The sequence below is a fragment of the Chaetodon auriga genome, chromosome 13, assembly GCF_051107435.1.
Source record: "Chaetodon auriga isolate fChaAug3 chromosome 13, fChaAug3.hap1, whole genome shotgun sequence".
NCBI lineage: Eukaryota > Metazoa > Chordata > Actinopteri > Chaetodontiformes > Chaetodontidae > Chaetodon > Chaetodon auriga.
The window spans coordinates 2,587,535-2,610,243 of record NC_135086.1 but is presented as its reverse complement, the minus strand read 5'-3'; the positions used below and the strand labels follow the sequence as shown (position 1 = coordinate 2,610,243).

The window sequence follows — 22,709 nt, the reverse complement described above, 5'->3', positions numbered from 1 at the left end:
GCTGCATTTTTTTCACTCTTTTTCTACATTTTTCTCTTTCTGTTTCATGTGAAAAAGATGGGAAAGAGTTGAAAAACTACAAGTTATTGGTTGGATTTCACCTGCGACACAACTTCCATAATCACTTTCCCAGATAATGGTGCGCCAGCGGCTTTTTTATTGACTATAATCCTTCTCAGTATGTACAATTTCCCTCCAAAGACGAGGCCGCAGCGAACATGTTTTGCAAATTATTACAGGGAGTTGAAAGACACATTCAAGTTGACTGACACCAGCGCCAACTCTGACTTTTGCTTTTACAAATGTCCAGTATTGAGAAAATAGTGTTAACACTCGTCTAAAGGCTGTTACCAGATCAGTAATTCTATTTTCTCTCCCCTGAACGTCGCAGCCGAGGAGGTGACGGGGTCAACATGCCACACTGCGCGGTGTGTGTGCGTGTGTTTTCGCGAGTCCACAATGTCATAATGTCAGGGTTGTTCCTACCCATTTTAGCAAAACAACTGAAGCCTTGTCACCAAATTCAGCCTCCCCCCTCCCCCCTCCACCCTCTTCCCCTCAAAACTATGTCTCTCCGTCAGCCCCTAAACCTTCTCACCTCCTCACTCCACCTTCCACCGTCTTGACCTCCTGACTCCTGAGTACTGAAGGCACACTCAGGGGCCACAATGCTCTCATTTGTGTTGTCTAAGGCAGCCTGTGCCGGCCTCAGGATCGTCTCTGCTCACCTCCAGTCAGACAGTAAACCCAGGGACGGAGGGAGGCAGTGAAGGTGGTGGCGTGGGTGGAGAGTAAGGGTGCAAGTTCACCTTCAGCATGTGTTTTGTGTTCGGTTTAAATCAGGGCTTGTACATAAAAGCTAATAAAAACAAAAATATACCTTTATTCTATCCTTCAGTAAATTAATTAAGCCATGGAAAACCTCTCCGATCCCCAGACAGACATGAATTTCTAATAAAGACTACTGCAGGGTCATTTTTACTGTACTTGGTTTAGATTTTTTAGTCATTTCTTTAGTAAAACAGGCTCGAAAAACAACTGAAATGATTATTGTTGTTGACTCATTAGTGCATTAAATGAGTCTAATGAATGATAGCTGTAATTAAACTCATGGCCACCTGCAGCCTCCTGTTTATCTTCCCACTGGTTCTCTGGGGTCATTCAGGGCAGCCCGAGCTTTGTTCCCATCAGCCCACTGAAGTTCAGCAAACTGTCCCAGAAGCTGCTCCGAACGCGCTCGCTGTGAACGCAGCATGTGGCTCCATAATCACCCCCCCCACCCCCAGTTTCTGTCCACTTATTCATGCCTTTGGACATCTTGCTGTTGTTTGTCCCCTTGGACCTGTTGACCAGCTAAATTTAGCTCACTGATGGTATTTTGAATGAATGAGGGAATTTTTTTTTTTTTTTTTTTTACAACCTTTAAAAGGGAAAGGAATCCTGGTGACTAATGTCCTGTGCACTCTTGGGAGTTAAATGTAGAACCAGTATGTAAACAGTCTGGCTTTTGTTTCCGAGGAGCATAGTTTCTGTCCACATTCAAGTGACGCAGTGCGTGCGATAGCCAGCTGACTGATAGGCTGGCAGCGAGGGCGGCAGTGTGTGTGGATGAACCTGCTCACACACTCTGAAGGGAAGACGGACACTAACACTCCTTTGTGACAAACAAGGAAAAACACAGCTCTGGATATTTATCTCCTGTGTTGTTTCCTTGTGCATAAGTGTGTGCACCTTGTGTGTGTGTGTGCTTGTATGTGAGCATGAGTGCTTTGTGTGTGTGTGTCAGAGGGGAAATTCCAGCCAGGGGGATATAAGGTGTGGCTGAGGATCATCTCTGACCACTTTAAAGCGGGGCCATCATCAGCGTTCCTGTATGACTCTCGGCCCCAGCTGCATTTCTCTCTGAGGGCTCATTATTCTGGCAGGTGCCCTATTGTCCCGTCTTTGCGGGCCTTTTCATGAGCATACCAAAAACACAACACCAAAATATGCAGGGAGGAGGAGGAGAGGGGGCGGCGGTGGCCTGAGTCAAAGTGAAGAAGACTCAGAAAAACTGTGGCATCAAAGGAAGAGAAGAACCTTTGTTCGGAGAGGCAGCACATCTGAAGAAGAAGAATAGGAGCCGGTTAGATGTTTGGCGGTTAGAGCGGTGGGATGTGGGGATCGCGGCCACGATAAAGGAGAAAAATCCACAGACACTGATGTGACTTGTTTTGTGAATGAAAACATGATGGGACAAACTGCTCATGTCGCACAAGCTCCCATCAGCTGGCCTTAACTTGACCGTTTTGTTCTCTTTCCGGGTCGTTTCTGATGAATTTCACCTCGTATTGTCGCAGGCTTGCGGTTACAGAAATGACTGTGTTGTCCGGACGCTAACATCCCCCGCTGTGTGAGAGACTGTGCGTGTCTTTGCATGACCTCATGGGAAAGTCCTTTTGGTCTGGAATAAATACGACAAAGGAGCTGCTGACAGATGTTTCAATAATAGAAGAACAAGTGATGCTCTTGTGTTTTCATCTGGCAGTGAGTGTGAGTCTTACTGACGGTGAGCCAGCATCTCAAAGATAGATGTGTGTGGCCCATATTGGAATACACACCAGCGGAGGCGATGCCAATGAAATGGGCATATATTTTCAGAGCGAGTGTTGTCATGTTATGAGTTGTATTGTTCAAGAGGGAATTTTGAAATACAGAAACACTGTAAATACTGACAACACACCAATATTTTTGCGGAAAATCGCATGTATTCATCACCACCTGAACTGCTTTCCTTTAGTATTGGGGTAAAATGTAAGGTTTGTACATAAGACATTCAGTCAGCGTTCATGACAGTCAGCCCTCCGAAGTTCTCACAAGTACGCTTCACAAATATGTTTGTGTGCGTGTGTGTGTGTGTGTCCACCACCTACATACGTAATGCTGAAACACTTCAGGTTTAAACAGCCTCCCTGACAGTGTGAGGGAAAACAATGCTCCACTCTTCCAAACACATGCCTGGCGCCAGCTGCCAAGGGAGATAAAAACGAGAGGTGAGGAAGAAACAAAAACAAAACAACAAACCCCTCATATCTCTGGGCGATGAACAGCCAAAGAGAAACGCTTACTTTTGCCACTATCAGATGTTCACATAGCTTCACGGGTGTGATGCATTATGCTGACATTCCTGTAGATTTAGCCACATTGCGAGGGAGCCTCTGCAGAGGGCACAGAGTCAAAAACATCAGAGGCAAAGAGACTTGGATGGGTCCTCTCTGGGCGTGGGCACAGGGCTTCTGCTCGTGGATATCGCTCAGATCAAAATTAATTTTGCGGCGCCTTGGCTCGGGATCACGGTGAGCGAGTGTGCCACACACAGTCTTTGATGGCTCAGATGATGCAGAAGAAGAGATACCATCTGAAGCTACCCACCCTGTAAAGTCTTTCCCCCTGAACACTTCTCCTTCTTCTTTTTTTTATCTCAGATTACAGCGCTGGAATAGGATCCCTGCCTGTGCTGTACCTCTGTGGTGAGCTGGGAGTACACACAACAAAGGCATCTGTTGTACTCGGCAGTCATTGTGTCCAATTTAATGTCTCCTAAATACTTTTATTGTTGACTGTTTCAGGTGCATTCTGAACATTCCTTGTGGCCGTGCCAGGAAGCTGCACAGGTTACTGTTAAAGAAGAAAAAGATTATTGCTTTTCAGGATATAACAAGACGAGACAAGGGCTCAGAAAGAAACCAACTGTGCCTACGTTACAGTATCTCAGCCTGCAACACAGCTCCCCAAACAAACCTGCTACTTGCTTCAGCTTCTAGGAAAAAGTGTGAAATCGCTTCACAAATTGACACAATCCATGCTGGAACAAGAGCAGGCATGGGCTCTAATTGCACGCACACCTAGCCAGGCTCATAATGTGAAATTATGAGTCATGGTGTTTTCTCCCACCACAGCAGACAATCATAATGACAATGAATCAGGGCCTGCTGCCTAAAATAGGTACCACCTCCGGGGTGTGTTTTTTTAATTTTTTTCTTTTTTTTTTTTTTTAAGCAGTCGCTGCAACAGCCGCTTGTAGGCTTGCAGACTGAGGTAATGCCTTGTGAGATTCCTGATGCCTTACCTCATGCCTGTCTGACTGAGAAACGCCTCAGTTATCTCAGCCACTTCCTTCTCTTGACCACATGCATATCAGCTGAGGTAAAGGATGGAGTGGCCTGGTCCTGGGGCAGCAAGCCGGCTGCTGTGACCTGATTAGATTGGGCCTGGAGTCAGGTGGCACAGGCCATAAAGTGGATCACATGTACAGAGTCAACAGTCTATTTTAATAAGAATACGCTCATTTGGTCGTTATCTCGAAGACCTTTTGTAAGACTGCAAAGGCTGAGACGAGCAGTGCAATCGTGTTTTCATGTGTGGAGTGTCCTGTTATTGCTTTTAGCGAATACTGCATGCCCGTGTCTAATTTTTCTGTTGAGCAGCGTGTGTCTTCTCTTCTGTTAAAATAACACAAAGTAAACCTTCCCCTGGAGTGTTGACTCCACAGAAGGCCCAGCACATCTTATCAGAGCTCACCTCCTTTCCTTTTACTTTCCTTCATCCCTTCTGTCTGTCATCTCCTCTCCCCTCACCTTTCACCCTTTCGGGCTTTACCTCTCCACATCCCTCCTTACGTCCTCCGGTGTCCTTTCCTGTCCTGTCCCCTCTTTTTTGTCTTACTTCCTTCCTTCTGTTTTCTGGGTGTGTTTCATCTGAATGTTCCTTATAGGACCAGCAGGATTATCAACCATGAGTAATAGGGCTCTCGCCGGGACAGACCCAGATGCTTTGCATGCTTTCCCAACACCAGCGGGATCAGTGGTAACTGTAGCTCTATCTGGGTTGGCTTTATTGAGAATCCCTTGCAATAACAGGGAAGGGTTGTGTTTAAGTCTAACCAAGCGGTAGTAAAGCCATGGGGATTTAACAGAAATCCACATAAGGGGTATCATCAACATATTAAGCAGCAGCAGTAAGTTAACACCCTCTGCCTTGCAAATCACACAGTGGACCTGCTTAGAGTGTGCCGCATTGGTACCGAAGGTTTCCTGTGAGTCCCGAGCACTTAAATGTTTGCTTGTAACCCCTACTTGTGCCTTATTATGGGCATTTAATCGACACGTGAACACCAAACTCTGGGTGTGTCCCATTCTCCCTAAGGCTGCAGTGTTGTACCTCAACTACTTTTGTCCAAGAGCCAGAATTTTTCTGAGCATACACTGTGTCTAATTAGCCTATTATTGTTTCCTATTTTTAATTTCTTCTAAAATTTGTGTTTTTATGAGACTATCTTAGTGTGAAAAGACTTTTAAAAAACATGGAAAATCCATAATGATGAATAGATATTTAATGCTGCTAGACCTCCACCAAGGAGGCAGCCAGAGCTCAATACAAAACCCTCAGTTCAACTACAAATGAATGAGTCCTGATCTCAACAAAGATCCCATTGGGATCCCAGGAAGCAGACGAAAATACTCAGTGTGGAAGTCAGAACAACAGTTGGCCAATGAATATCAACCCAAGTGATGCCTCTTGTGTCTAATAGACAAGCTTGGAGATTCTCCAACAACTCGGGAGTTCCAACCCATAGACGGTCCAGTGTTCTGCTGCCGGCTCCAAGGAATGCTCTGCTCCTCTGTCCAAGCCAAGTCTCAAGTCATCAGAGTCACAAGTCACCAAATCAATTTTCAAGTCATTCCTGTCCAAGGCCATCAGGGCAAGTCCAAGTCAACTCCATTCATCCAAGTCATTAGAGTTTCGGGTTGTGCTAGTCTGTGGTCACTGCAGTTACAAGTCACCCAAGTCTAGTCTCAAGTCACCCAAGTCATGTCAAGTACTCAGTCTTTGAGGGCTAAATTAGGTCTAAGTCCGTAAGCAAATTTCAAGTCATGATGCAAGTCTTCCGGGTGTCAGAGCTGGTTTAACGGTGATTTGAATAAAGCTGAGGCCAAGTCCTTTAGGATAATGATAGATTCAAGTCCTGCCTGTCATTGTTTTGTTGTTTTTCATTGTTCCCAGATTTGACCAGGATGAATTCACAAGTGACAAGTGAGGTAAAGAATGCAGGCTGACAGAGAGTGGGTGCAGTATATTTCAGTTTGCCTCCAACCGAATGTAAAAGTGATTTAATTATTTGGATTATTATGAATGTCTCAAACGCACGGTGTGACTCACATGTTTGGAAGAAGTCAGCCGGTTGTAATCCCAATGCCAGACAATCTAGAATGTGTGTATATATGTGTAAGGCCTTGTGTTTGTGAATGAGTAAGTCAGTGTACAGGTGCTCCACCTCAACTCTGGGAGCAGCTGGCTGAGGCAAGGCCCCAGACATTTGTCTGGCTGCACACACACACCCACACACAGAGCGGATGAGGTTGCAATGTGGAAACTACTTACTTACTTGAGCAAAAAGTAAGCAGAGGGGAAAGGGAGGGGTTTGAAACAATTAAACCCATGCTGACAACTCACAGACAGTCATTTCATAACTCATACGTGCTGGAGGTCGGCTGGACCTTGTGGCTCATAATGCCAAGGCCTCAAGGGAAGCAGCCCTTATAAGGTTATACTAAGAACCACAAACAGGACTGACACACGCCTGACACAAGACGCAGGTATGCCCCATTTGACATTAGCATTGTTCTTAACCCAGACAGCTGTGGCTAAATCACACCTGTAGTGCAGTAATAGCCTCATCAATGGATTTTCATTGAGGTGACTGTCTGCTGCCTCTGCATGCGAGTTGATTTCACTAACTGTAATAAGACACTGATGTAATTTTCCGTGAGAGGTGGAAACTTTGATTGGTCAGAATGAGCACATCTCTTTCCACTGTGGGCAAAGCAGAGAACTTAAACCCCTTTTGCAATAAAATAATCATCCTTACCTTACAGATAAATTATGAACTGACAAGCAGTGGGTGAGGCGAGGTTGGAGGCACCAGTCTTCAACCGGGGACCAGGATTCAAGTCAGTGTCTGAATGGCCACCATCTCCTGTGGGGCTGTTGGGTAGTCGTGGGGATGCTTCAACCTGTAGGAGAAAAGGGTTAGGGTGGGATTCTAATATTCACTCTCCTTTTAGCTCTGATTTGCTGTCTACAAAGCCAAATAAAAACTAACAGGTTGTTTAACTGCTCAGTGTGATAAAGGCAGACGGCCACCGGTCCAGAACCTGGTTCTCCTAAAACTTTGCCCCATGAAGTGACAATCTAGCCTCGTATCCCTTCCCTCCAAATTTGGTATTTTCAGCTAAAACTAAGCAACGAGGGCTGCACAAAACGCTCGATGGACAGCTCAGGAGAAAGAACAAAAAGCAGAGCAGCAATGCAAAATGAAAGCGAAAGTCAACCAACACATGATGAAAAAAGCTAGCTTTCCTCACTCTGAGCGTTTATTGATGGTGACCTCTTATGACACATTATGCAGCTCACAAGTGCGGAACGATTACACCCGTACCCCTGCTAGCTTTAGTGCACTCAAACTGAAGCTGGCTCTGGAAAACTAGGAGAAGGGTTAGCTGGACAAAGCCTAAGTTCTGTGTTTATGTGCAACTGGAATGCGTGTAAGCAGCAGGGCTTGTTTGTGCCTTCGCTGTGGGGTGCGTTATAAAGCCTGTGAGTATTTGAAGGGTAGCATTATGTTTCCTCAGGAGCTGTGTTTTCCTAACCTACTACGTATTAGCAGGAGAGGTCAGCAATCAGCCCTGGGACTAAGCCGGTGTGTGTACCAGCCACCTGAAGATTATCTTGACATTCTTGTTGCTGCAGGCGAAGGATAGGCCTCCCACCTGATTCATACGACTCAAGTCAGATGTAGCAACCCTGTCGGGGAGGAGGGAGGAGGTAAAGAATGGATGGAGGGAGGGATGGTAGGCGGCATGAAAGGGACAGAGAGGTGGAGGGTGACGGAGCGCTGGAACCAGCTGCTACATGTCGCAGCACGTCCATCATGGGCACGTTACACGCAACCTCTGCCATGTAGAGGTGGAGGGCCCCCGTGCAACCTGCTAATCCGCTGGTCTGATTGACTTTGTCAGTCAAGGAGGCAAGTATGGGGGCCAGACTGTACAGCGCATTATCGGTAAGGGGCTTAGACAAACCCGTGGTGGTGAGAATGGGAATGCCGGTGTAAGGCTTACAATGACCCCTTTCCGTCCTCTGATTCCTCTCCAGCTTGTTTTAATGTGTGTTTTCAAAACTTTGTGTAAGTCACTCTCTAAAGCCAGCCACTTAAGGGACCTTTAGATAAGGTTGTCAAGGTCCGCTCCTCGGAAAAGCTCGCTGCCACATCGTGTAAAAAGTTAGCAGGGAGAGTAACATGTCCTGACACCCGTGGCCTTAAAGGAGCTGCTGGAGAGTGTGCCAAATGCCAAGTTTGCGTTGTGCCCTTAGAGAGAGTGTGCTTTACGTTTCCTGGCAGCTTCCTCATAGTTTCTAGCCTCAAGATTGTAAAGCACGATGTCTGGGCCTGGATCCTGTTGCCCTTTCATACTGGCATGTCACAGTGGCTGTGATACATGATGTTATGCTGTAACACCTAAAAACCATATAACTGCAAGATTTTTAACATGAACTGAAGGATTTGATGGCCATTTGTGTAGAGTTGTTTTTGATTTGTCCGGTTTCTTAAATCAATAATATTGTTGGCATTATTTGTGTGTCTCCTTTACAAAACTTATGAAAGCAAACAGATCATATTTACCGGTGTCAGATCTCGTCATCTATGATATTTTAGGGGAGTAAAATAACAAATTGAAATCAAAAGGAAAGTCTGTCCTTGAACAGAAGGACCTGATTTTTACTAACTTAAAGCGATTTGTCCCAACACTTATCACCTCCAGCAGGCTAATTTACCTCAGCTCTCCTTAGAACAACAACATCAACAACAATCAACAAAACTGATTCATGGCTCCTTTATATAGCTGAGAAAGGCCTGAAGCTCAAAGTGTGACTCTCCTGGAATAAGCCCAGACAGACAAATCCAAAGCCATGTGGCCTGAGCAAGACTGGCTGCCACAAAGAAAGTGAAACAATTAAAGTCATCTCTGGTAATCTTTGGCGTGGCTGCTGTCATCAGAAGAAGCCAGCCAGTGAAAGTCAGTGGACTGGGACCTGTTGAGTTAAGGCTGGGCTCCTGCTGACACAAACCAGCTCCAGCCTCAGGCCGTGATGCCAAATAAACAAACACTTCAGTTGCACAAAGACACTAAGACACTGCAGTTTTTTTAATCTACCTGAAAAAAACAGTATCCAATAGACACCTAATAGGCACAGGTTCATGCATAAATAAGTAAGCTCCTACTTATTCTTCTCTCTTGCCCACCAGGTGAGGTTTACAACCTGTGAGGCAGACATTTAAATGCCACAAATCTGCTAGTTTCTCTCTGATCTATGTATCCAAGAATCAAACCAAAGCCCTCAGTTTCACTGTGAGCTCACTGGTCACACTACAGGCATAACAAGCTTCACTGGTTCAAAACCGTTACTGTCCATGACCAAACAGTAGGGGCAGCGACTGGTGTTGCTCATAGTGTTCAACCCATAGAGAATTACTCTGCAGTTCCCCTCAGCTCTACAGAGCATTTTAGCATCTTTTAGCTCATTGTTTTGGTTTTATGGCTGCCAATATCCACTCTTAACAGCTTCAGAAAAAAGGTCTGATAGCCCTGTTACACACTTCCTGACCAGCACCGCATGGCTGCCAGACAATGCTAACTAGCTAGCAAGCTGGTGGCTGAAGAGCCAGATATTTCTCTCAGGAGTTGGTGGAGACCAAAATGGACTTCGGTCAATGCAGCTTTGCGGTGAGGATCATCTTGATTTAACCCCGTTCCTCTGAGTCTCTCCACAGATAGCGCCCTTTCTGCTTTGGTTTGGTTGTGACTTGGCGATATATCCACTTTGTCCTGACTCTGCACTGTCAACCTTGTCATGAAATTAACTTGTCCTCAAGTAATGTCGTCCTGACCGCAGCAGTGGTTAATGCAGCGAAAGACAGCAATCACGGCTTTGTTATGTAATATACTCTTTCTTTGAAATGTGAGTTTAGCGTACGGGCCCTGACTGCTGCAGGACACTTAAGTTTCCTGGCAGTGTGTTTATGTGTGTGTATTTGTGTGTGGTCATCTGGACATAAAGAACAGCTCTATTGTCTCCATTCAAAGGTGAGGGGGACGGAGACGTGACAAGCACCTCTCATCCAAACCCTTCCTTCTAATGGCTACACTTGACATGCAGGGGAAAATTCCCTAGGCAAAGAGTGAAAAGGTGCTGGCCAGCTGAGCGGGACACTCAGCAAAAAAGAAGGAGAGACAGAGAGAGAGGCCTGAGAGAGGAGGGATGAAAGAGAGGATATATGGAGAAGGTGGGGTTGTGATTAAAACAAATATACAAACAATCTGTCAGGATTTCTATCTTTGTTCTGACATTGTTCCTGTGAAGAAACTCACCTTCCGCTATGAGGTGGAAAATTAAAAAAAATGAAGTTCAAGGGGTGTGTTTGTTAAAATGTGTGAGTTGGGGAGGTGAGTGGGGCCATTAGGAGGGCCTGAGATCTTTAAAAGCATATCCTCTAGAGCCCGGGGCATGCTATGAGAGGAATACCAAGCTCTGGGAACAATGAGGAGAGGGCCGAGTCACCCCTGCCCACCAGCCTTTCACCGCAGTGGCCACCCAAAGGGCAACTACCAGCACTACACTGCACTGCAAGCTAGCCGGGACAGAGCCGTCTCTCTGTCTTTCTCACTCGAACCAACAATGCATATCCTCAGTGAAAGCTGCAACCTTTGTCACACTGGGAAGAAAGTTAAACCTGCATTAATTAATCTACATGTTTGATATTTACACTGAATGAACTGAGTCTGAGCTGTGAGCAACCAACCACCTCAGCAGCACAAAGTGTTTTATTACCTTTTAGCTCATTGTTGTAGTTTTATGACACTAAGTTTACTGCACAGCTGAGCCTGAGCCTTTTACAGCAGAACAAGTCCGACATGCAGCAGCACACAAAGCTAGCCGCTAGCTAATGAAGACAGCTATTCAGCAGCCAAAGAGCCAGATATTCTTCTCTGGAGCTGGTGGAGACCAAAACTGAGACATTTCAAACGATTCAATAGTACAGCACTGACTTAGTTGGACTCATTTGCTCCTTAGTATCTTAGTATTTAATATGTCACATAGTTTGACAGTACATAAGGTGGTGGTGTGCTTTTACGAAAGATGTGAGTCACACAAACAAAGTGTGTTTCTACCACATAACAAAGTATCTGTTCAACAGATAAGGAACATTTTTACCTACTAATCTTAAAATCAAGTTTAACAGTTTAAGGTAAAAACGAGAGTTTCCTGAGCAAACAATCAGAATTAGTGTTCAATTTAAATAAAGTTGTTAAAGCGACTCAAAGGTTGCTACGTTGAACTGAATTTGCTGTGTATTGTTAGATGTTTTCTGCCCCGTGTGGCCAAACATCCATAATTTCATCTTTAAAGTCCACCCAATCCCAGCCTGGTCTTTGAAAGGAAAGTCGTTCAGACGAGTGAGTGAGAGGGCAAACACTTTGGGAAAAGTTGCATGCTGTGTATGTGGCCTTGACATGATTGCAGATCAGCGTTCTGAACGTCTCAAACTGTTTATTTACATTTGAAATGAGAGCGTGGATGGAAGTCATTCAGGCTGTTCCAAAAAGATCACTATCAAGCCCTCGCTCGCAGCTTTTTCAAGTGTTTTTGCTATTACTTTAAATTTTCCCACTGTCATTGTTTATTAAAATCTCTCTCCCACTTCCTCCTTCATTATCATTTTCTTTCTCTTTACGACCTCCCTTCCTCCCCTCCCTTCATTCCAAACCAAAGGCACCATCTCTTTAAATTTCATCAATCCCATGCTGCTTGGAACGATAAGAGACACCGCAGACAAGGTCTTTGCACTGCTTACCAGTACAAAGGGCTCATATTTACAGACAACCCTCTTTATCTCAGCTATGGGCTTGTTTTTTTGATTTGTGGTTAACTCCTCAAAGCCTCCGTCGAGATCCAAGGCTTGTACAGCTTGTACTTAATGACTGTAATTTCCAACATTAAAAGCTTATGGGTTGCCACTGCAATAATAAAAAGCGTGCTTTGTCAGTCAAGCCTTTTGATCTTGACACTTTTAAATAGCAGTCCCCTAGGATGTTGACAATGAAGCCAATTGACAGGCCTGTTTGTAGGCCGCGGAGAAAAGAAGATTATTGCTCTTTGTAGACATGACCCCATTCGTCTTTTCGAGAGGTTTGAGCCGTCTTAGAGGAATTTGGGGATATAAAGTTCTACCCATGTTTCAGATGAAAAAGAACAAGCTCTTAAGAGGGAGTAAAGCCGCACAAAACAACGTGGTTTCTTTTTTCTGATGTGATAAACTGAGGGGCTCTAAACACAAGAATCAAAGTGGAAACGCGGCACAAATGTCATACACTTCTTTCACGAGCGTGATGAAGACCTAAAAGAAAAAAGACTGCGAGCACATTTGGACTACATTTTCTAGATTAATGAGTTGTTGTACACAGCTTGGAGTAGTTTCACCATGGAGAGTCCATACATCTCCTCTGGCACCGATCGCCACAAGAAGACGAGCGTTTGTGAAGCCTGCAGCACGTAAGTTCTGGCCTGAGCAGCTGTCATTTTGCTCATTGACATTATGCATGCTCGATATTTGCCATGCTGTTTTTTCCCCTCTCCACGGGGGTAATTTGGGGCACAATAAAGCACTCTAGTGGGTAACAGAGCTCTCTTTGTAGCACGGGCCCCTGGGGGCCGCTAATCTCTGCCAAGGAAAACAATGGCTCACTGCTGCACCAGGGCCCGCTCCTGTCAGTAATGCATCAGGTTCAAACACATGCATACATGCACACACACACACACACACACATACACAGCTGACATGGTTGCCACCCATCCTTGTCCTGACAACCGCAAGAAACAAGCACCTGGCTCCCAACCGGACCGTTTGGCAGATAATCAAGACATTGTTAACAAAAAAAAAAAGGAACAGATATGACAACACGCTCACCTCTGTTCACAGGGTGTTTCCCCAGTCAGAGCTCATTAATTATCAGGGTTGTTACCCACAACATCGTGTTGTTGACACATTGGCCTACATTTAACGTTTCATCAATAAATCAATCAGACACTTAACGTTTTTCAATAAATCAGAGAGTGGAAACGAGCTTTGGCCCCATTTTATGAGCGGTGGATGAAGGAGGTCCTGCACAAACGTCATTATAAACACTCCAGATATTCAGATGACGAGGTATTTTGGTATTTTGGAATTTTGTTTGTTTTGTTTTTGTTTTGTTTGTTACCAGAGGTTGAGGACAGGAAGTGGGGAATGGGGGTTAAACATGAGTGAGCGCCTTCTTCCTCTTTCTTTGCAAATGCATAGTTTATACTGTCAATGCTCAATTATAAAGAAATTAAAAACTAGTTGCTGCAGTGTTTTCTGAATCGGGACCTAAATAAATATCTGTTATCATTCAGTAACGTATCCTTAGTTCCAGCCTTTAAGAGTCTCTAATAGTCTCCTAACTGTGACTGAGCATGTTTAAAATCATCACTCATCCAGACAACTGTTCCAAATTATTTAGAATAGAGAGCTTGTATCAATGATGAGTCAGTAACAGAGAAAAGCAGCAGCAGGCTGCAGCGGCTGCGTCACGACTGCAGAGGTTTCGTGAATTCAAAGACATTTCCCTCATTCCTCATCAGCAGATAGAAAATTCCAAACATGTGACCTGAGCTAGCATTTAATGGCTTTTTGCATTGGAAATGTCAGCCAGCACCCAGTTATGCTGTTACATTAACTGCTCTTAATGAATAATGCTGCAGCTTTGGCATCGACTGAAAATGACTGACAGACACACTTTCATCATTCTGCACCTTCGTGTATCACGTGGTTAACGCTGTTAAAAGGTTGTAATTTGTTTAGGTTTAGGCAGCAAATCTGCTTGGATAAGTTTAGGAGAAGGGTCACGGTTTGGGTTTACGTAACTTCAGTTCGCTAGGCAAATTAAAATAAGTCTTTTGGTTTGACAAAGGACATGAACAGCTGCCTCCTGGGTAGAAGTCCTGTGTTTTCACCTGCTGAACTTAGCAGCAGGTAATTGTTTCATCATAACAGGGACAGACATGCATGAAAGATTTTTATTTGGCTGCACCCATTAAATGAACTGCCTTTGAACAAGCAGCAGTCTTGAGTCAAGCTCCTTGTAGTAGAATTGGAAAAACAGAAGGAATCCCTCGAACGAGGACTGATCTCTGGATTCTGCCTCCCCTAAAACTGTGGAATCCTGCAAGACTGGTATTATGTCATCACTAATGCTCCTGTCATAGGTAGAGAAACCTACTGGTAACTTGAGTCATATTTTTGCAGTTTTGGCAGTCGTTACCGTCAGCGATGATAACCCACCAAAGTACATTAGTACAATCAAGAAATAAGACACAAATTCAACATTCTTGCTTTTGTCCACTTGAATTATTCCATGAGAAAACACAGTTAGCTCCCACTATTGGGAACAAGAAGCGTGACAGAAATCCTATTTAAAAACCTCTGAGGTAGAATAATGACAGGTTGAAAAATATGACATGCCCATTGGAGTCAGTTTACCAGCCAATGACAATGTAGTGAGCTGAATTAGAACAGGAACCAAAGCCTGTAATCTGCATGTCCTCTTCGCATCCAAGCTCTATCTGTCCTTTATTGGTTAACCACATGTGCTACAATGGCCAAACCACATGTGAGGCATTGTATCAATAAGAACAAGTCATCAATCAAGTTGGAGCACTCAGCATGGTGTTTGCTGAGGTTTCCCTGCCTTCAAATGAAAGGCGGGACCGCTGCCCATCACTGCCAGCGATAGCTTGAGAAACATCAGATCTTTTTTTACGAGCCTGAAAGGGATGGACGAGCAGTTGACTGTGACATGCTGCACCAAACAATACGGCTAATATTTAGGTGAAAGGTGTCAGCCGTCCGAGCTGAAAACCCATTTAGCTGCACTTGTATTTCACTGCAAGCTTTATTCATATCTGTTGAAATCTAAGCTGACAGATTCATTCCTTGGTGAACTCAATAAAAGACCTGTGCCAGGTGAGCAAACGGACAGGTGAGGCCGAGTCCAGGCACAAAGTGGTTTTACAGTCCATGATGTCACTTTCACTTCCATGTCACTATCATTCCTCAAACCCATGGTTTCTCATTTTCCTCATGCAGATGGAAGGTTTATGATGAGCGTCCACATGATCAGTGGAGGCAGCGAGTGGTGGATACTCACTCAGGTGTGTTAGAAGAGAGGACATGAGGTGATGATGTATTTCTATATGTGAAGCTCTGTATGTATGGCTTTATATTGCATTACTGGAATCACTTCAAGGCAAGCCCAAAGTAAATTGAAAGCTGTTCTTGAACCATCTGGAGTACATGCTTGGTTTTAGTCTCTTCTCAAAGGTAACGCTCTGAACTTTTATCCCCAGCAGTCAGAATCACTTTAAGTGCTACTGGCATTGAGTAATAAAAGTTTGAACATTTAAGTAGAAGGTTTTTTTTTTTTCAATAGATGCTTGCAGATGTCTATATCTGGGACTTATTAGCTGGAAAACACAATGGGAGCACAGCAAGAGGCCTTACCCAAGTCCAACTTCAATAAATACCACAGAAACTGAATATTTTCATATGTTGTCTTTAATGGTATATATAGGTTTTCTTAATCCACATGAATATCAAAATATATATTCATGACAACAAAATCTTGGCCATCTATATTTGTATTTAACATAAATTTGCCTATATTTTGGCTATATAACTTATATTAACGCCATTTATAATGTTTATCACTTCAAACTGAGTGTTATGTCACTGTTAGCCCTGAAATCCTTGATCTGAGGTGACAGAGCTGTAAATAAGTCACTGAAGTGATATTTCGGCATGTTCAGAATTTCATTGGCTATTGGAAGTGTCAATCATCTACAAAATCAGCTGTGATTGGCTTGATCTTCACATGGAAGAGGAGAATGAGGCCTTCCTGTTCAACTCAGACTCTTATTGGCTGCTCTGGTTGCTGGGCTTCATATGGCAGGTCGTGATTGGTCAAACGAGGTGTAATTCAAAACCTCTGTGTATGAATCAGGAAGTTGAAACTGGGAAAACATAGAAGAAGAGTGGAGGAGGAGCACATGTTAATTTGAAGGAGAAAACATCTTTCTGTGGATTATTTTCATGTTTTGGACTAAATATGTTGACTGCAGTGGATCTTCTGGACCTTTGTGGATGTTTCCAGACTGTTTTTGTTGGAGTTTTGTCAACCTGTGGCTCACTGGAAGACGTCATTGGTGAGTTGCCTCCATTTTGAAAATGTTTGTATGCTGTTGGTGTTTGTTGAGCTTCCTGTTGTGATTGTATCTTGAAATGGTTTCCATCAGTTGATTCACGTGAACCTGAGCTTTCAAACCTTTTTTAATACGAGTACAGACGAATCACTGGCTTGCGTCCCCATGGGTGGGCCGTTGGAACGGTTAGTGGTAATACTTGTTTGTTAGTGGTTGATCTTGAGTTGTGTCTCAGGTGTCTTGATTGTATGAATGAACTTTGGATGTGAGATTAACTGTTCTGCTGAGCTTCGTGTCTGCAAAGGAAAAAAAGTTTTGAAGCAAACTTGTATAAAGAAATATGTGTTGGCATTGTCACACAATCACAGAAACACATAGGAAACAACCATTGACCTCATGGTTTGTACTCTGGGTGTCTTGCTCCAACGTGGGAGGGATGTGGGGGGGGTCTTTTCCCATGTTTGTGTCCACTGTCTCCTAATCTGCCAATGGCTGTAGGCTCTTACAAATAGCAGCTACTTGTTTCAGTTATTTCTAATTAGAATATTTAAAGTTGTTTATTTGGCTTTCATTTATGACGCCGAACGCCCCCGTCTGGCTCCCCAATCAGAAGTTTTCAATTCACACCTGATAATCACACATTTTCAGAGGAAATCCTCAATAATCTCTTCAATTTCACAGAGTAATTGTTCTGAACGTCTCTTATAAGTCTTTCACACCCGTATCCTCTCCATCTCTGGCTCTTCTGCTCCAAACAGAGAGCTCTGAAGTGCATGAGCAATGTTTGCGTATGAAGGACTACCATGGTCAGGGGCAATAGAATAACCCACCCTCATTACCCACATCCAATGCACACTTTAGACCCTCGTATGTGTTGTAAGCGAGCATTCAATGGAAGGGATTAAACCCCTCTTTCATCCCCTTCTTACATGTTTTGTGTTGATTCTACGGGTCGTCAGATCCAGCTGGTAGTCTTCACTTTGCCCTGAACGCCTCCCCGTGTTGTGACACAGGCAAAGTACAGACCGAGGAATCAAACCGTCGAGCTACTTTGAAGATCAGCGGCTATTATTCCCCAAGTACCCTCATTGTTCTACGCTTGAATTAGCGCACCTGAATCCACTAATCGATGGCTGTTAGTTCTGTGTGCACATGAATGGCATGTGAGGGCTGTTAAGTGATATTTGAGTGCTTCACGAGGAATGGCTGCCCGCGGTTCATTGTACCGAGCTGCCTGTCTGAGCTATTTTGGAAGTCATCCATTCTCACTCTTTTCTTCATCTCTTGACTTGACTTAGAGAAGCTTGTGGATTTGTTTCATGTCATATTCAGAGACGGCGTGTTGTTCTCTTTGACTGAATTGCGATTTTCATTAAGGGATTGTTGCATGTAGCCTCAAGGTTGTTAGAAAGTTTATAGGGAGTCATTTACAGTTTATAGTGAGTTCTTTAAAGCTACATAGTTAGCCCTGTTTAACCTATGGGAGTTTCTGATGGCTCAGAGATAAATTCCCTACATGTGAAAACAAGAATAAAGAGTCTCTGAATGTCTCCAGTGCAGAAACTGACCTACAATTCAAGTCTATTTGAGCTCGAGGAGATCAAATAGACGGTGTGAAAGAGGCCAACATCATTCAGGGAGAGTGTGTGAGTGATAAACAGGATGAGGAATATTAGCAGCTCTTGAGATCATAAGAGCGCAAACTGCAAAAATGTGGGATTTGTTCTTTGTTTCTCACAGTCATTTTCCAAATTCAAGTGTGGGAAAAGGGGGATTGTCTTATAATCAGGGTTGTTCAGGCGACTACAGAGCTTTCCATTACTCGCTCAGTCAAAGGTGCCTTCAAACGACTGGAAAGCTGCCACGATGTCACATCGTCATTTGACATGTAGAAATAGAAAATGAGACATTGTGGTTTAACCATCAGCAGCATATGGAGGATATTTTGTAACTTGATGACTCGGCAGAACCCCGAAAGTTTGAACCAAACCCAGCTGAATGTTGGAGTACCAGTGGTAGCAGCTAAGAAGACAAAATATGTTCCTCTTCTTCCTCTTATGGCAAGCGCCAATGAGCTGACCCCTAAAATGTTGAAGCAGTGGAGCGTTACTGGGATTGGTAACGGTAACGCATTTAGTGAATTTACTGAATTTCAAGTTTTAATCATGATTGAAAACAGTAAATGTTGTCATTGTTTAATGCTTTACTGCCCAAACCGTCAGCATAAACAACAACTGTTCCAGAAACATGCAGATGTGCGTTTGGTTTTGGTAAAGTTTCGGCAGCTGAATCTACTTTCAGTTAAATGCACAGTGTGTAATTTCTACTCAGAGTTGTTGTCTTCATTTGTTAAACAGCCATCTGAGGTGACTCGGGCAGAAATGCTTTTAGACATTTTAATGCAGAAATGTTGCCTGTTGTGCTTTTGATTAAACATCATCTTCGTGGTTAAAAGAATGTCGTCTGTTCATACAAGATTCAAGATGTCAACTGTGGTCCTTGTCAAAGTGAAATGCTTTGCTTTGCTTTAACTTCTTTTTGCAATGTAATGTTAAAACCTAGAGGCGACAGCACTATCACGACAGCTTTATATTCATTTTTCCTCGAATGATCAGATTAAACAGTTGGTACCCCACAGTGAACTTTTCCCCACAGAGACATCACTGGATGTTTAGAAGAGCGAGCGTGAAAGCTTTTATGAACTGGCTGAATAAATATTGCATCGTACAAACTGTAGAGTAACAGCGAAGTAAAGTGTTAGCACACATCTGTCCAGGCAACCAGCTCGCATATGTTGCTCCATACATCCCATTAAGTGCAGTAAATCGTCCACCTTTGTCCTAATGTGAGGCAGATATCAGGTCAGCATGGGAGGGTGGAATGACACATTTCCCTGAGCTGTTGATGAATGTTGTGACAGCTGTCCCCTCGAAGCAATGTACCGAGGTGTCTGCAGCCCGTTAGTGGGCAGCGGCCAGTAAAGGCTTTACAGGGATCAGCGAGTAGGACCCTGTGGTCTCGCTGAGTAATGGACAGTTACAAATCTGTTCCACGGGGATCTGACGAGGAGGGGGGAGAGACGGACATGGGCTGGAGGAATGACGTGTGCGGCCTGAGAAGCAGGAGATCCGGTCGCGCACCTGCACCAGGGCTGGACTGCGAGGGGGCTGCGCTGCTGTGATCTCTCCTGAGGGGACCATGAATAAACCCCAGCTATGCACAGACACTGTGTCCATGGCAGGTCCCAGCGGGAGGTCAGAAGTGGTGGCATAAGTGATAAACTGTGTCATGCTCTTATTCAATGACACGAGGAGTTATGAGGTGTCAACTGTGCACTGTGAGAAAGGTCAGACTGGTTACTTCAAGTTGGTGTTTCTTATCGCATTTACTGACACTTTGATGCAGTAATACATACTTTCACCCATTTCTTTTTTGCTGATTCATCTGATTGCACATGTCAAACAGCAGCAACATTTGTTTTCAGGAGTTTGTTGAACTTAGGAGGAAGTATGCACATGTGGACTGCTGTTTGATGTTAATGCTGTAGTGTTGTGTGGACCTCTTGGATCATCAGTCAGAGGAATCAAATGCAGTAAATGTAGTAATTGAATCATTCCTTTAATGGAACACTTCCAAGTATTTGGAGGCATGCCATTTGTTTTCATTCCAGATTTGAGATAAGTGATTAAGTGTCAAGCTGAAAACAGCTTTAGCCTAGCATAGCATGAAGACTGTAGATAGCGAAAGCCTTTCGGACAGACATGACAGCATGAGGAGGCCGCTGTCGTGAAACGCTCGCAGTTTGGTTGTGCTGGTTAAGTTTAAGATAAGATCGAGTTAGGAAAAGCCTTCCTGATATGTGGTTTGCTTTGATGTGGTTTAGACTTGTGGTATCTCCACCACTGTAAGACTTCCTCACTCTTCATTCTACCTCACGTTGCTCCGAGCATCTGATATTGCTGCAGATGGGTTGACGTTGAACTTGCTGGATGCTGCAGGGTGTGACAGATGTGGTTAATACCACAGTCAACCTCACTGCAATGGCAGGACTTTAGTGAGCTGAGTACAGTCACTACACTGAGCTGCAGCACCTGAAACCCCAAATTGTTATTTTTACATTTCTGTTCATGTAACAAACAATGCAAGTGCTATTTGTTGAGCTTTCCATGTGCTATTTTTCCACTTTGGACAGAGGCAGACCAGCTGTTTGCACTTGTCTGCAGTCTGTATGCTAAGCTAAGCTAAACACATCGTGACTCCAGCTCCAGACATTACGTTAATTATTAGATATTGTGTTTAAATTTCAAAATGTCACAAACAGAAAACTGAAGACAGCATCACACGCACCACTCTGACTGACTGGAGTAATCCTCTAAAACACGACTGATTCAAACCTTAAATTAACAAATAATAAATGAGCTTGCTTTCTGTAGATTAATGCTCATCATGTAATGTGTCTCGACATCAGCTAATGGGGATCCTTTAAATAAGCCAATTAATTTTGTAATCATGTTATTGAGTCAAAGTAAAACCTGAATGATGTTTTGTGCTGCCGATGGCGTCATGTTCAGGACCATCGACCGTTTGGATGCAGCCGTCTTGATTACGTCCGACAAAGCAGCCATTGTGAGCTACCTGCTTGACCTAAAATAAACAGCCAGCAGAGGTAAACTGAGATAAAAGAGCAGATTGTTTATTCATTTCTTCTGGGATGATGTAGCACGGCGAGAACTGCACGGCAACATTTGGGGATTAGCTTTAATTTGAGGTTGTGCCCAGCGCACAGCAGCGTCTGTCATCAGAGGCTTGACTAGCGCTGGTCTGAGAGCAGCTTCTCATGATCTACACTGTCATTAGATGATGATAGCACGTCTGATTTTAGATACTCCTAAACTGACCGTGACTCTTTCTACACAGTGAAGAAAAGAGTTTGTTTTAATGTCTATTTTCATGGCTCACCTGCTCAAACTTGTCCTCCTTTCTGGTGTTTTCACACTCTTTAAAGTCTCAACTTCTGACCTTTATCCAACCGTTTCTGTGTCAGCAGCAAATATTCATCTCACTTTTCAACAGAAAACTGCTTAAATAATTTCCAGATTCGATAACAAATGCAAAAAAAAAAAAAAAGGCTGCTGTTAAGAAAACGTGTGAGTGTTTGCAAACCAAATGCAAATCATTCGGTCTGCACATGCAGGATTTAACCAGCAGTGAGACTGTGGTGTGTTGTGCTCTAATACTTTGGCAGTTAATTTACTCCATTTAAAAAATGTGCAATTATCTCACAGTAATATGCCCACAATATTGCAGTATAAGACACCTCTTTTTCTTTTTTATTTTAAAGTCTGTTGAATACCCAGAGATGCAGTGTGGGATGGTGGTAAAAATCTGTCCTGAGACCAGCACATATTTCCTTTCTGTCTGGTTAGTTAAGGTGCATTGTTTGAGATTCACTGCACACTGATCTCCATGTGAAATGTGAGAATACCTGTGAAATGGAGGAAAATCCCTAAAGGAAACACGAGACTAACAAAGCAACAGTTACAGTGATTTACGATATCAGCACAAACACTTGAAATGCTTAAACTGCAGAGCGCCTCGATGTGTGTGCGCGCTGTTCATTCCAGTTAAAGGACAGCACGTGTGGCGTCCTCAGCTTGTTCTCACTGCCTGTGTGCCAGCCCTAAAGCTATGTAAACAGCCATTACAAAATTACAATCTGTAACCCAAACATCAGGGCCTGTGATTTAAACAGAGAAATCAGCTGGAACAAACTCAGGCCACACGTTGCTTTCCGTGCGATGACGTGAGAGTGGGAACTTTTCTCCTATGAACGATAAATATTGTTTGTAATACGTGTTCATCGTGATGTTGCAAGAGGGAAACAATAACTTGTGTGTCATCCGAGGCTCATGAGAAATGCCAAACTTTAACATTTGACACCGAAACTAACACAAGGCAGTGGATATTGGACGCGCACGTCACTTTTCCGTCAAGGTTGTTTTCTTCACACAAAATTCCATTAAATTCCGTTTGCATGAGAAAACACAGTGAAGCTGGCACAAAGACAAAGCAGACTATTCTTCTCCTCACTTAACAGCTCATTTAACCATCTTTGCAGCAGGACGCCATAATGTAAGCTACGTTTAAAGTGTGTCACATTCCCTGGTTTGCTTTCTGTAAACGTCCATAAGCATGTTTTTTTTTTTTTTTTTAACGTGACCGTGCGTCTTTCGTGAGCCGTGAAACTTTGCTTGCATGTTTCCTCTGCTTCAGTATTCTGGGTTTAACGTGCGCACTGATTGCAGAGCACAGCAGAGGAAATGAGGAGTTAA

General features: G+C 43.8%; 1 long non-coding RNA gene across 1 annotated transcript in view; it reads right to left on the bottom strand.

Annotated features, from left to right (window-relative positions):
- The window catches only part of LOC143330695 (uncharacterized), a 71,244-nt gene that overhangs the window by 15,526 nt on the left and 33,009 nt on the right, over positions 1-22,709 (bottom strand). Inside the window, exons 2-4 of the long non-coding RNA XR_013077967.1 lie at positions 6,908-7,052; positions 3,108-3,197; positions 2,913-3,007 (exon numbers count right to left, since the gene is read on the bottom strand). This is a non-coding gene — a long non-coding RNA (uncharacterized LOC143330695). The remainder of the gene's footprint in view (positions 1-2,912; positions 3,008-3,107; positions 3,198-6,907; positions 7,053-22,709) is intronic.